This window comes from Bos indicus x Bos taurus, chromosome 16 (genome assembly GCF_003369695.1).
Source record: "Bos indicus x Bos taurus breed Angus x Brahman F1 hybrid chromosome 16, Bos_hybrid_MaternalHap_v2.0, whole genome shotgun sequence".
In the NCBI taxonomy this organism is placed as follows: Eukaryota; Metazoa; Chordata; class Mammalia; order Artiodactyla; family Bovidae; genus Bos; species Bos indicus x Bos taurus.
This window is the reverse complement of record NC_040091.1, coordinates 23262117-23275037: the sequence shown is the minus strand read 5'-3', so window position 1 is coordinate 23275037 and position 12921 is coordinate 23262117.

Sequence of the window (12921 nt, the reverse complement as noted above, 5' to 3'; positions counted from 1 at the left end):
TGATAGACAGAGTGCCTGAAGAACTATGGATGGAGGATGGTGACATTGTGCAGGAGACAATGATCAAGAACATTTCCAAGAAAAAGAAAAGCAAAAAGGCAAAATGGTTGTCTGAGGAGGCCTTACAAATAGCTGAGAAAAGAAGAGAAACTAAAGGCAAAGGAGAAAAGGAAAGATATACCTATTTGAACGCAGAGTACCAAAGACTAGCAAGGAGAGATAAGAAAGCCTTCCTCAGTGATCAGTGCAAAGAAATAGAGGGAAACAATAGAACAGGAAAGACTAGAGATCTCTTCAAGAAAGTTAGAGATACCAAGGGAACATTTCATGCAAAGATGGGCACAATAAAACAGAAATGGTATGGACCTAGCAGAAGCAGAAGACATTAAGAAGAGGTGGCAAGAATACACAGAAGAACTATACAAAAAGGTCTTCATGACCCAAATAATCACGATGGTGTGATCACTCACCTAGAGCCAGACATCCTGGAATGTGAAGTCAAGTGGGCCTTAGGCAGCATCACTATGAACAAAGATACTGGAGGTGATGGAATTTCAGTTGTGCTATTTCAAATCCTAAAAGATGATGCTGTGAAAGTGCTCCACTCAATATGCCAGAAAATTTGGAAGATGCAGCAGTGGCCACAGGAATGGAAAAGGTCCGTTTTCATTCCAATCCCAAAGAAAGGCAATGCCAAAGAATGCTCAAACTACCTCACAATTGCACTCATCTCACACACTAGCAAAGTAATGCTCAAAATTCTCCAAGCCAGGCTTCAGCAATACATGAACCATGAACTTCCAAATGTTTAAGCTGGATTTAGAAAAAGCAGAGGAACCAGAGATCAAATTGCCAACATCCAGTGGATCATCGAAAAAGCAAGAGAGTTGTAGAAAAACATCTACTTCTGCTTTATTAACTATGCCAAACCCTGTGACTGTGTGTATCACAACAAACTGTGGAAAATTCTTCAAGATATGGGAATACCAGATCACCTGATCTACCTCCTGAGAAATCTGTATGCAGGTCACGAAGCAACAGTTAGAACCAAACATAGAACAACAGACTGTTTTCAAATCGGGAAAGAAGTACGTCAAGGCTGTATATTGTCACCCTGCTTATTTAACTTACATGCAGAGTGCATCATGCAAAATGCTGAGCTGGATGAAGCACAAGCTGGAAACAAGATTCCTGGGAGAAAAATCAGTAACCTCAGATATGCAGAAGACACCACCCTTATGACAGAAAGTGAAGAAGATTTAAAGAGCCTCTTGATGGAAGTGAAAGAGGAGAGTAAAAAAGTTGGCTTAAAAGTCAACGTTCAGAAAACTAAGATCATGACATCTGGTCCCATCATTTCATGGGGAGTAGATGGGGAAACAATGGAAGCAGTGACAGACTTTATTTTTTTGGCTCCTAAATCACTGCAGATGGTGACTGCAGCTATGAAATTAAAAGACGCTTACTTCTCAGAAGAAAAGCTGTGACCAACCTAGATGGCATATTAAAAAGCAGAGACTTTACTTTGCCGACAAAGGTCCATCTAGTCAAAGCTATGGTTTTTCCAGTAGTCATATATGGATGTGAGAGTTGGACCATAAAGAAAGCTGAGCACTGAAGAATTGATGCTTTTGTACTGTAGTGTTGGAGAAGACTCTTGAGAGTCCCTTGGACTGCAAGGAGATCCAACCAGTCCATCCTAAAGGAAATCAGTCCTGAATATTCATTGGAAAGACTGATGTTGAAGCTGAAACTCATACTCTGGCCACCAGATGCGAAGATCTGACTCATTTGAAAATACCCTGATGCTGTGGAAGATTGAAGGTGGGAGGAGAAGGGTAGACAGAGGATGAGATGGTTGGATGGCATCACCAACTCAATGCACATGAGTTTGAGTAAGCTCCGGGAGTTGGTGATGAACAGGGAAGCCTGGCGTGCTGCAGTCCATGGGGTTGCAGAGTTGGACACGACCGAGCAACTGAACTAACTGTATTTTATATTTTTTGTTAACATTATTAACATTATAATTAATATTATATTAATATTATCTTCCATTTGAGTAAGCTTTACTATTTATAAAGCACACTCCAGTGTTCTTGCCTGAAGAATCCCAGAGGCAGGGGAGCCTGGCGGGCTACTGTCTCTGGGGTCACACAGAGTCGGACACGACTGAAGCGACTTAGCAGTAGCAGCAATATTTATATATTAAAAGGCTTCCCTGGTGGCTCAGTTCACTTGTGAAGAAGCCTCTTGCAAATACAGGAGATGCAGGAGACTGCCGCAGTTCAATCCCTGGATCAGGAAGATCCCCTGAAGGAGGAAATGGCAAACCACTCCAGTATTCTTGCCTGGGGAATCCCATAGACAGAGGAGCCTGGTAGGCTATAGTCCACGGGGTCACAGAGATTTGGACACGATTGAGCGACTGAGCACATCCGCACGTGCTATTTATGTATTATGTTGTTTGATCCACTCAATCGTCCTTTATAAAGTAGGCAGAGAGAGGTATAATTATCCACATTAGACTGATGAGAAACTGAGATTTAGAAAGATTAAGTGGCTACCAGATTGCTCAAGTAGTAAGTGTCATAAAGATGACAATTTTTTGAGGACAAAAATTATTTTTTTGTGGTCCCAAGAGTGGATATGAGTCAAACGCTGGTACTTCTTTTTCACACTTGAATATCATCTGTACATTGTAATCTGAAGGCAGTCTTCTGGAGAATTATTTCTTGGGAGTCTGTTTTTTTTGGGGTACTGTTCAGGCCTTCAACCAATTGGATGAGTACTAGAGCCTTCAAAAGGAGAGTGCAAAATCCCTTCTTGGAAAATTAACCAAGACAGCTCCTCTCCCACTCTCCCAGTCTTAATCCTGGCAGTGCACTTTGCCTGCTTCTTAGAGGTTTCCATCAGGATTGTTCTCATCATTTTCTGCTGCTTCTTTTTACTCTTTAAGGCTTTGGTGGTTCTAACGTCTGTATGAACCGTTGTGATAACAGTGGTCTTATTTCTCCCAACTCCAGAAGACACTTTAGCCTTCTTCCTCCAAATACCCTTCAGGACTTCTCTTTAGAATTCAGCTTTGCCCCTAGTTCAAAGTCTGCCTTTGTCCTACCCAGATGGCAGCTAGCATGCTCTAGAAAAATTAAAAATTCACCTAATAGGAAATAAAATTTTTTTAGCAGAAAACACAGCTGTGTCATCTTTTGCTTGCATGAGTATAGGCTCTTATAGGCCAACTTCCCTGTAAAAATCCTATTGTTTGCCTGGTTTCCCACTGTAATTACTATTAGCTCCCCTTTCACTCTCAGAAGTGTCTCAGATTACACAATAAACTGAATGGCCATCCTACTCAGATGACATCTCTCCATGGGAATTCAACATATATGTTTTAGAATAACTGGTAGCATTTGGTGCCTCTCAGCATTAGTTAGGTAATGTTAATCAGGAAGCTTATTAAAAATAGATTTCAAGCGCCTCTGCTCCCCTCCCCACAGAAAACTACAGAAACAGCATTTTTATTTTTAAAAACGCATTTTATTGTATATTGGAGTAGAGCTGATGAGCAATGTTGTGATAGTTTCAGAGGGACAGCAAAGGGACTCAGCCACACATTCACATGTATCCCTTCTCCCCCAGGCTCCCCTCCCATCCAGGCTGCCACATAAACATTGAGCGGAGTTCCCTGTGCTATACAGTATGTCCTTGTTGGTTATCCATTTTAAATATAGCAGGGTATACGTATCCATCTCAAACTCCCTAACTATCCCTCCCCGTCATCTCTCCCCTCTGGCAACCATAAGTACGTTCTCTGCATGTCAGTGAAACAGCATTTTTAGAGTAGAGATAAAGCATCTGTATTTTGAGTATGTTCCCCAGTGATTCTGATCATGTTCTTCTACAGACTTTGGGGCTTACTCTTCTGGAGTATTTCTGCTCTATCCCCTTGGTAGCTTCATGACCTTGGGCAGATTCTTCAGTTGCTCTAAATCTAATTTCACCTGTGAGGATAGGCAAGCTGCTATAAAAAGCACCCAGAGAATCTCAGTGACTTAACACAACATAGGTTTATTTCTCATTTGTGCCATGGTCCAGCACAGGCTGGATGGCGTTTCCGCCTCACACAGGAAATCAGGTCTAGATTCCTTCCATCAGGTGCCACCAAACCCTGCAGAGTTTCCTGCTGGATCCTATGAGCCAAGCTGGAGAATGAGAGAAAAGAGAGGACAAGGAGCATCATGCAGGACTGTCAGGGCCAGACCTGGAATGGTACACACGACATCCATAGTCTATTGGCTTAAACATAGGAACATGGTTGCCCCTAACCATAAAAGATGACAGAAATGCCATGTCTCTGTATATCCAGGAGAAAAGTAAGGGATTGGATTTGGTCCCTGCCGTAGACCCCTATTCTGGTCATCAAATGTTTGCTGATGCTTAGTCCTTTACATAGACAGTCCGCAGGAGACAACCCAAATCCTAGAGCCCTTCCAGTGCCTGCTGCTAGTTTCCATCCAGGATTGCCAAGGGATGCACAGTCCTCCCCATCAAGTCCAGATGCTACCCTCTTCTTGTCTAGAGATCTGTGCGTGCATGCCTGCTCAGTCACTCAGTTGAGTCATGTCTGACTCTCTGCAGTGCTATGGACTATAGCTGACCAGGCTCCTCTGTCCATGGGATTTCCTAGACAAGAATACTGGAGTGGGTTGCCATTTCCTCCTGCAAGGGATCTTCCTGACCCAGGGATCCACAAGCATCTTCTGCAGCTCTGGCATTGGCAGACAGATTCTTTACCACTGAGCCACCTGGGAAGCCCCTAGAAATTTTAACTTTAGATCAAGAAGACAACTTATATTTCCCTTCCCCAATGCCCACCCAATATACAGTGATGGGTGAAGGGAACGGTATTCTCAAAAGAAATCCCACATGGCTCAGACGGTAAAGCGCCTGCCTACAATGTGGGAGACCTGGGTTCAATCCCTGGGTCAGGAAGTTCCCCTGGAGAAGGCAATGGCACCCCACTCCAGTATTCTTGCCTGGAAAATCCCATGGACGGAGGAGCCCGGTAGGCTACAGGCCATGGGGTTGCAAAGAGACGGACACGACTGAGCGACTTCACTTCAGAAAGCAAACACTCAGCATTTGACTATGACTAGAAGGGCAGGAAAAGGTTCCCTTCCTTGAGGTTAGAGATGTGTTTTCATTAGACCTTAATTTGGCTTTCTGGGAAGCATTACTTTGTCCCTCATTCTCTGGTCCTTGACTTACACTTTGTGGTGTTTTTCCCCAGTTGATAATCTCTCTGTCCTTGGCTTAAGAGAGCACTGGGGTATATGTCTTAGAAGTTTTATAGGAGTCCATTTCCTACTGAAGCAGATTTTGAGGCCCAGTGGCTGTTTTACAACTGGGAAAGTTCTTGCCATCAGTTAGTTGCGTGTGCTCATAGCCACTCCCAAAGTTCTTTCCTGATATAATCCTCAAGTCTGATTTCTAGCTTTCCTGGTTTGCCTCCACCATTTCCCCCTATCCCCCACTCTGTCTTTCTCTCCTTAATGGTGACCACCCTGAACTCATCTGAAACAACATGAAGGAAAGAGTCACATCTAACCTGATTTGGTCAAAAGCCTAAGTCACTTTGTTCAGTTGAGGGATGTTACTAGATCTTTGTCACTCAATCCTTTTCTATGAGTCTTAACTTCGGGAATCTAGAAGCAGTTAGTTTTCCCAAACCTGATGCCCTGAGTTCCTGGACTCATCCTCTCTCCTTCCACTGTAACTTGTAAACTGGCTAGTTGATTTGATTCCTATGTTGTTTTTTGTTGTTGCTGGTGTTTACTTGTTCGTTTTGTCATACCTTGTCAAAGATAGCCAATAATAGCCACACTTCCACTAACACTTTGATATATTCCAACTATTTTTCTTGGCGTTACAGTTCAAATATACATTAATTGTCTTCCAAATTAAAGAAGCTGACAGTTTTACCAAATATTTCACTATATAACATAATCACATTTCTGGGCTTTGGTGTCAGTTTCTTTGCTACCCATTACCCAACTGCTAAGCCAGTGTCATCTATTTTTGGGTTTTGTTTAGGCAGAACCCCTACTTCAAAGCACCAATATAAGTATACGGGCATACTAAGTCGCTCAGTTGTGTCCAACTCTTGCAACCCTGTGGACTATAGCCCTCCAGGCTCCTCTGTCCATAGGATTATCCAGGCAAGAATACTGGACTGGGTTGCCATGCCCTCTTGATCCAAGGATCTTCCTAACCCAAAGATCCAACTCGTGTCTCTTACGTCTTCTGCATTGGCAGGGGAGTTCTTTACTACTAGCGACACTTGGGAAATGCAATACAATATGTGTTAGTCACTCAGTCGTGTCCGACTCTTTGTGACTCCATGGACTGCAGCCTATTAGGCTCCTCTGTCCACGGAATTCTCCAGGCAAGAATACTGGAGTGGGTTACCATTTCTTTCTCCAGGGGGTCTTCCCAACCTCGGGATCAAACCTGGGTCTCCTGCATTTCAGGTGGATTCTTTACCATCGGAGCCACCAGGGAAGCCCTCAATACAAGTATGGTGGTGGTGGTTTAGTAGCTAAGTATATGTGCTATCTAATATAACAAAATAACCAAAATAGACTTTTATTTCTTGCTTATGTCACCAAGGTATACTCTGCTCCACACACATGTTCAGGTACCCAGGCTCCTTTTATTAAATGGTTCTAATGTTCCCTTAGTGCCTTTATGCTCTCTCTGGATCCTTTATATCTGCTCAGCAGATAAGGGGTGAGAAGCAGCCTGGAGGATTAGGTGGGAGATTTTAATGGGTCAATAGTTTATATGTTTATACCCATATTCTCCTAGCTATACCTGACTGCAAGAATGCCTGGGATATACAGTCAGGGAGAAAAGAGAAGTTATTTGATAACTAGTAACTGGCCAGCCTTTGTTTGCCTTATCTGTGAAATGGGGATAATCATAATATCTACCTCATAAGATTGTTGCGGGATTACATAAAATAATTGATGGAAAAAACAGTCTGGCATAGACTCACAGTAAATAACCAACATATACTATTTTTTCCATCATTATTATGCATATTTTCAGTATTGGCCAAAGTTAAATATTCTCTGTGAGATGTTTCTACCTAACTTGAAATGATTAAGCTCTCAACTGTCCAACCTCCTCACGAAGAGACAAAATCCACCCGAGGTGAATTCCTGCCTCAGAAATCAGGCTCTTCTAGGGAATTCACAGATAAAAGACATTAAACTCTTTTTATAAAGAGGGTCACACTGGTGAAGACACGCCACAGTAAGTCATTGTGTGAGAGGACAAAACAGCAGGAAATGGACCTCACTGTGGTCAAGAGTAACGGTATAGATGTCTGGAGAGAAGGTATAAACTGCTGAAATTCTGAGCTAGCAATCACCACTGAGAACAGAGAGCAATCTACAAGTATGTGAGTCTTGAGCCCCCACTGTGTGTCTGGACCTTGACCGAGGGTCAGAGGAGAAGGGCAGGCACACAGCTGCAATGGATCCCAAGAGCCTGGGACCCATGACATTCATTTCTGATTGTTTGGAAGACGTTTCTCCAAAACATTATCAATAATGGCTTGTTTCCCTAGGTTCACTCACAAAAGCCTATTTTACAATCAGAGTTCATTTTAAAAAGTTCTCATTAATGTAGTGGTAAGAGTCTACATTCCTGGTTTTCAGTTATCGTTTTTTGGCTTGACAGCCATATGGCATTTTGAAAAATCACTCAACCTTCAGATTCTGTTTATACTTACTAAAGGGAATAATGCTGTGATGGGTTTTGTACTATGTCAGCTTAGCTAAGCTGGAACTATGTTTCCCTGAATTTCCTTCTCTGCACAGTTTTGGATTGCCATGAGCCCTGAGAGACATTGATTTGGAAGATGGAAGTGAACCAGATGCCACGTTCTTAAGCTCAGAATTAGGGGCAAGACACCAGGTGCCATTGTAGCTCATGTAATTTGTCTCTGATCTCATTTTGATGATCCAGAGTCACAGACAGGCTTGCAGCTGCTGTAGCCCTAACTGAGTCTTCCTTTTGTTTTTCCAGCTACTTAGTCAGTTGCATGTGTGGCTTTGTTATGGAAGTTTCCAACTTCTCCTGGAGATCATCTGCATCGTCAAAGCTGAGGGGTTAGAAAGAGTGTAAGACCAAGGCAGAGAAAATTCAGCCACTGAAATGCCATGTAATGTCAGCATCCCATGGTTAATATCATCCTCTTCTTCACTCTGACCACCTGAAGCCTCCAATCTGATGCTTCATTCTCCCATTTTGAACAAAAGTCAGATTCACAACTTTACCCCACCCCTCTGGGCTGTGAAGCCACACGTATTAGGCTTTTCAAGAGCTTATCTGTCTAGTAGCTTTAAAAAATAGTCATAAAAGCTCATCTTCTGTGCTGGTCTCCCTTATTCAATATTTTATTTTTCTCACTGAGATGCTGGCTGTCTGGTGTTACAAAGGCCCAGAGTGAGACTTACTCTCATAGAAAATTAGACTGAGACTATTTGGGGCATTTTATCACTGGAGTTGGAATGGGTGGGAGCTGTTTAGTGGTGAATAGAATGCTGTCTGCAGAGAGAAGATACTAGTGAGACCATGGATGTGCAGAAGGTAAAGCAGGAGGAAAGCAGGAATGAGAAAGAGGGAGTGCCTTTGGGAGAATTTTCTTTCTGCTTTCCTTATCTAACAGTAGACCCATCACCAAACATTCTGTCCAAAAATGGGTGAGTTGGTTTCCTGTGGCTACCATATGAATGACCACAAGCTATTTGTATCATTTTTTTTTAGATTCCGGATAGAAGTAATATCATGTAATATTTGTCTTTCTCTGACTTACTTCACTTAATATGATAATCTTTCGGTTCATCCCTGTTGCTGCAAATGGCATTTTTTCATTTTTTTATGGCTGAGGAATATTCAGTTGTATATATGTACCACATCTTCTTTATCTGTTCCTCTGTTGATGGACATTCAGGTTGCTTCCATGTTTTGGCAATTGTAAACAGTGCTGAAATGAGCACCAAGGTGCATACATTTTTCAAATTATGGTTTTCTCCAGATGTATATCCAGGAGTGGGATTGCTGGATCATATGGTAGCTCTATCTTTAGTTTTTAAGGAACCCCCCATACTGTTTTCCATAGAGGTTGTACGAATTTACATTCCCACCGTCAGCGTAGGAGGGCTCCCTTTTCTCCACACCATCTCCAGCATTTGCTGTTTGTAGACTTTTTGATGATGGCCATTCTGACTGCTTTGAGGTGATACTTCATTGTAGCTTTGAATTCCATTTCTCTGATAATTAGTGATGTTGAACATCTCTGCATGTGCTTTTTGGCCATCTGTATATCTTCTTTGGAGAAATGTCTATTTAGACCTTCTGCCCATTTTTGATTAGGTTACTTGTTTTTTTACATAGAGCTGCATGAGTTGTTTAAAGTCCAACAATCCATGATGTCAGGGTAAGAATTCTCTGATAGACTGTGAAGCATAGAGGTATATTCCATTTATTAAATCTCTTTTGTGAACATTGTTAAGAGTCCTTATGATGGAGAAATATGTGATTATTCTGTAGAGTGTATTTTTTCCAAATTTCTGACTCTAGCTAGTGTAAAAACCTACATAACTAGAAGATTCTTCAACACATAGGTTATACATAATGAATAAAACATCAGGCAATAAGGAAGCAGATAGTACTAACAGCCTCCAAAATCAGGATCATCTGCACATTTTTCTCTATTCATCCTCCCATTCTTTCTCCTCTAACACCTACAAAAGAATTTGAGTCACTTATTTTCCATCTTCCTTCTTGCCTATAATCTCCAAAGATTTGCAATATTGCCATATACTGGAATAATATTTCTTTCAAAAAACTGCCAAGAAGCTTATTATGTTAGTCTCTATCAAAGGGATGGGTTTTTTTTTTTGTTTTTTTTTTTTTTCCCTACTTCTAACCGTGCTTCATTTTCCTTGCCTTCCTGTCTCTGGAAACAATTCTTAAGAAATAAATAAGCAAACAATGGAATACACTGAGAAGAAGTAATGAGGAAAACATGTTAACAAAAATGTGAATGCAACTTAGAAGATGAGACTGTATTTAAATATAGCCTGCTGATTAAGGTTTAGTGTTTGTTCTTTTTTTTTTTGAGCAGTTTATAAAGACATTTGCTGGTAACACAGATGTGCCAACAGGCTTCTCAAGTAAATATTGACTTCAGTTGACAAAGCCTGACATTTTCTCTGGTTTTTCTGACACTAGCAAGACACTTGCTTCATAGTATGTGCGGGAAGGTAGAGGGTAAATAAGCAAGCAGATGGTTACTGACTCTACAGGAAAAATGGGCAGTAGTCCACAGAGAACACAGCTCCCACAGCCGTGGTTCCCAAACCTGGGGCAGAAGATAGAAAATACATACAGGTTCCCAGCCAGGTTTTAATTCAGAAAGTTAAGTGATTGCCCAGGCATCTGTATATTTAAGCTTTGATATACAGGCAGGTTTGGAATTACAGCCCTAAAGGCTTCTATCTAGCACTGTTATAACTACTGGCCCAGCACCTACGTCAGCAGAGCTCTTGGGGGCCAAGATGGAATAAGATGTGAAGGATGCACTAACCTTATGTTCTACAGAGAAGGTCCCTCAAGGTTATGGTTGAAGCACATGGCCACTGTGTCTATTTCTTGCATAAAGAGTGGAATTTATCCCATGGGCTGCCAATTTGGCACCCATTTGGAGCATTAAATTCACTTAGCAAGTCAGAAAGGGAAGCTTTTTAAAAACACCGTTTCAGTTAGGATAAATTTCAACTATGGCTTATACTCTCTTTTTTTAAAAATTAATTTATTTTTAATTGAAGGATAGTTGCTTTACAATATTGTGTTCGTTTTTGCCATATATCAACATGAATCAGCCTTAGGTATACCAATGTCCCCTTCCTCTTGAACCTCCTTCCCACCTCCTTTCTTTACTGCAGATAGCTGTGACTACTCAGACCTGAATAAGGGCATCTAACTACACCTTATATTTTAAATATCACAGATCTAAATAGTCTTTTGAAGATCAGTCAGTCAACCCTATTCAGGAAATGCCAACCACAGTGAGAATAATGGATAAGCCACTGCAGGTCATCAGACATGGGTTTGAACACATCAACTTACTTCTTACTGGCTGTGACTGTGGGCACAAATACTTCATACCAGTTCTTCAGTGTCTTGCTCTGTAAAATGGAGGTAACCACAAGACTTATCATACAGGGTTATCAATAAGTTATAATAACATGTAATACATGTAAAGCTCCTGCTGCTGCTGCTGCTAAGTCACTTCAGTCATGTCCAACTCTGTGCGACCCCATAGACGGCAGCCCACCAGGCTCCTCCATCCCTGAGATTCTCCAGGCAAGAATACTGGAGTAGGTTGCCATTTCCTTGTCCATGTAAAGTTCCTATACTATTTTTAAATGTTTCAATTTTATACTGGAGTATAGTTGATTAACAATATTGCATTCATTTCAAGCATATGGTGAAGTGATTCAGTTATACATGTATCTATTTTATATATATATATGTGTGTGTGTGTGTATATATATACACACACATTATTTTCCCATTTAGGTTATTACAAAATATTGAGCAGAGATCCCTGTGCTATACAGTAGGTCCCTGTGGGTTATCTATTTTAAATATAGCAGTGTATACATGTCAATACCAAACTTCCAATCTGTTCCTCCCTGCCACCCTTCCCCCTTGGTAACTATAAGTTTGTTCTCGAAGTCCATGAATTTGTTTCTTTTTTGTAGGTAAGTTCATTTGTATCAATTTTTTTAGATTCTGCATATAATCGATGTCATATGATATCTGTCTTCCTCTGGCTGATTTACTTCACTTATGATAACCTCCATGTCCATCCATGTTACTGCAAATGGCATTATTTCACTCTTTCTTAATGGCTGAGCAACATTCTATTGTATATACATATATAAGAAGAAGACCCACATCTTTATCCATTCATCTGTCGATAGGCATTTGAGTTGCTTCCATGTCTTAACTATTGCAAACAGTACTGCAATGAATACTGGAATGCATGTTTACTTTTGAACTATGTTTTTTTTTTTTTTTCCAGATATATGCCCAGAAGTGGGATGACTGGATCATATGTTAGCTCTATTCTTAGTTTTTTAAGGAGCCTCCATACTGTTCTCCATAGTGGCTGTGCAATTTACATTCCCACCAACAGTGTAGGAGGGTTCCCTTTTCTCCACACCCTCTCCAGCATTTAAAACTCCTATATCATTATCTGGTTCATATTAAGCAATAAAAATATAAGCTATTAAAAGTGTTATTATTGGTATTATATCTGGCAGATAGCCAATACTCAATACATCATGATGATGATCATGATGGTGTCAACTGAGGTTATTCCTTCAGCCCACCATCTCCACCACCACCACCTCTGAGGACCTCAAAGAGAAGCAATTAGACATACTGCTCTTCAGAGTCAAGTTCATATATGATGGATTGTGAAATAACTCAGGGCAGAGAGGAGCCAACAATCTTCCCTCTGCATAATAAAGCTGATGAAAGTATTTCACAAGAAAGAGAGTCAAAGTTATGTCAGTGGGAGGAACAACAACATCTCTTTGCAGATCAAAAAGAGCAAAGTCAAATCTTCAGTTCACCAAGGGCATCTAGCTACTGTCTGGAGAAGAAACTCTGGCGCTTCTGCCTCCTCATACATGAGACTAGATCCTGAAGGACAAGCAAACACAGGGGTGGTCCCCCACCCATTCATCATTGACATTCAGTGATGAAGGCTGTGGAATTTTTAAGACCTGAGACTGAGCTTGGAACTTAAAGATTTCCAAATGAGAGGGAATTCTA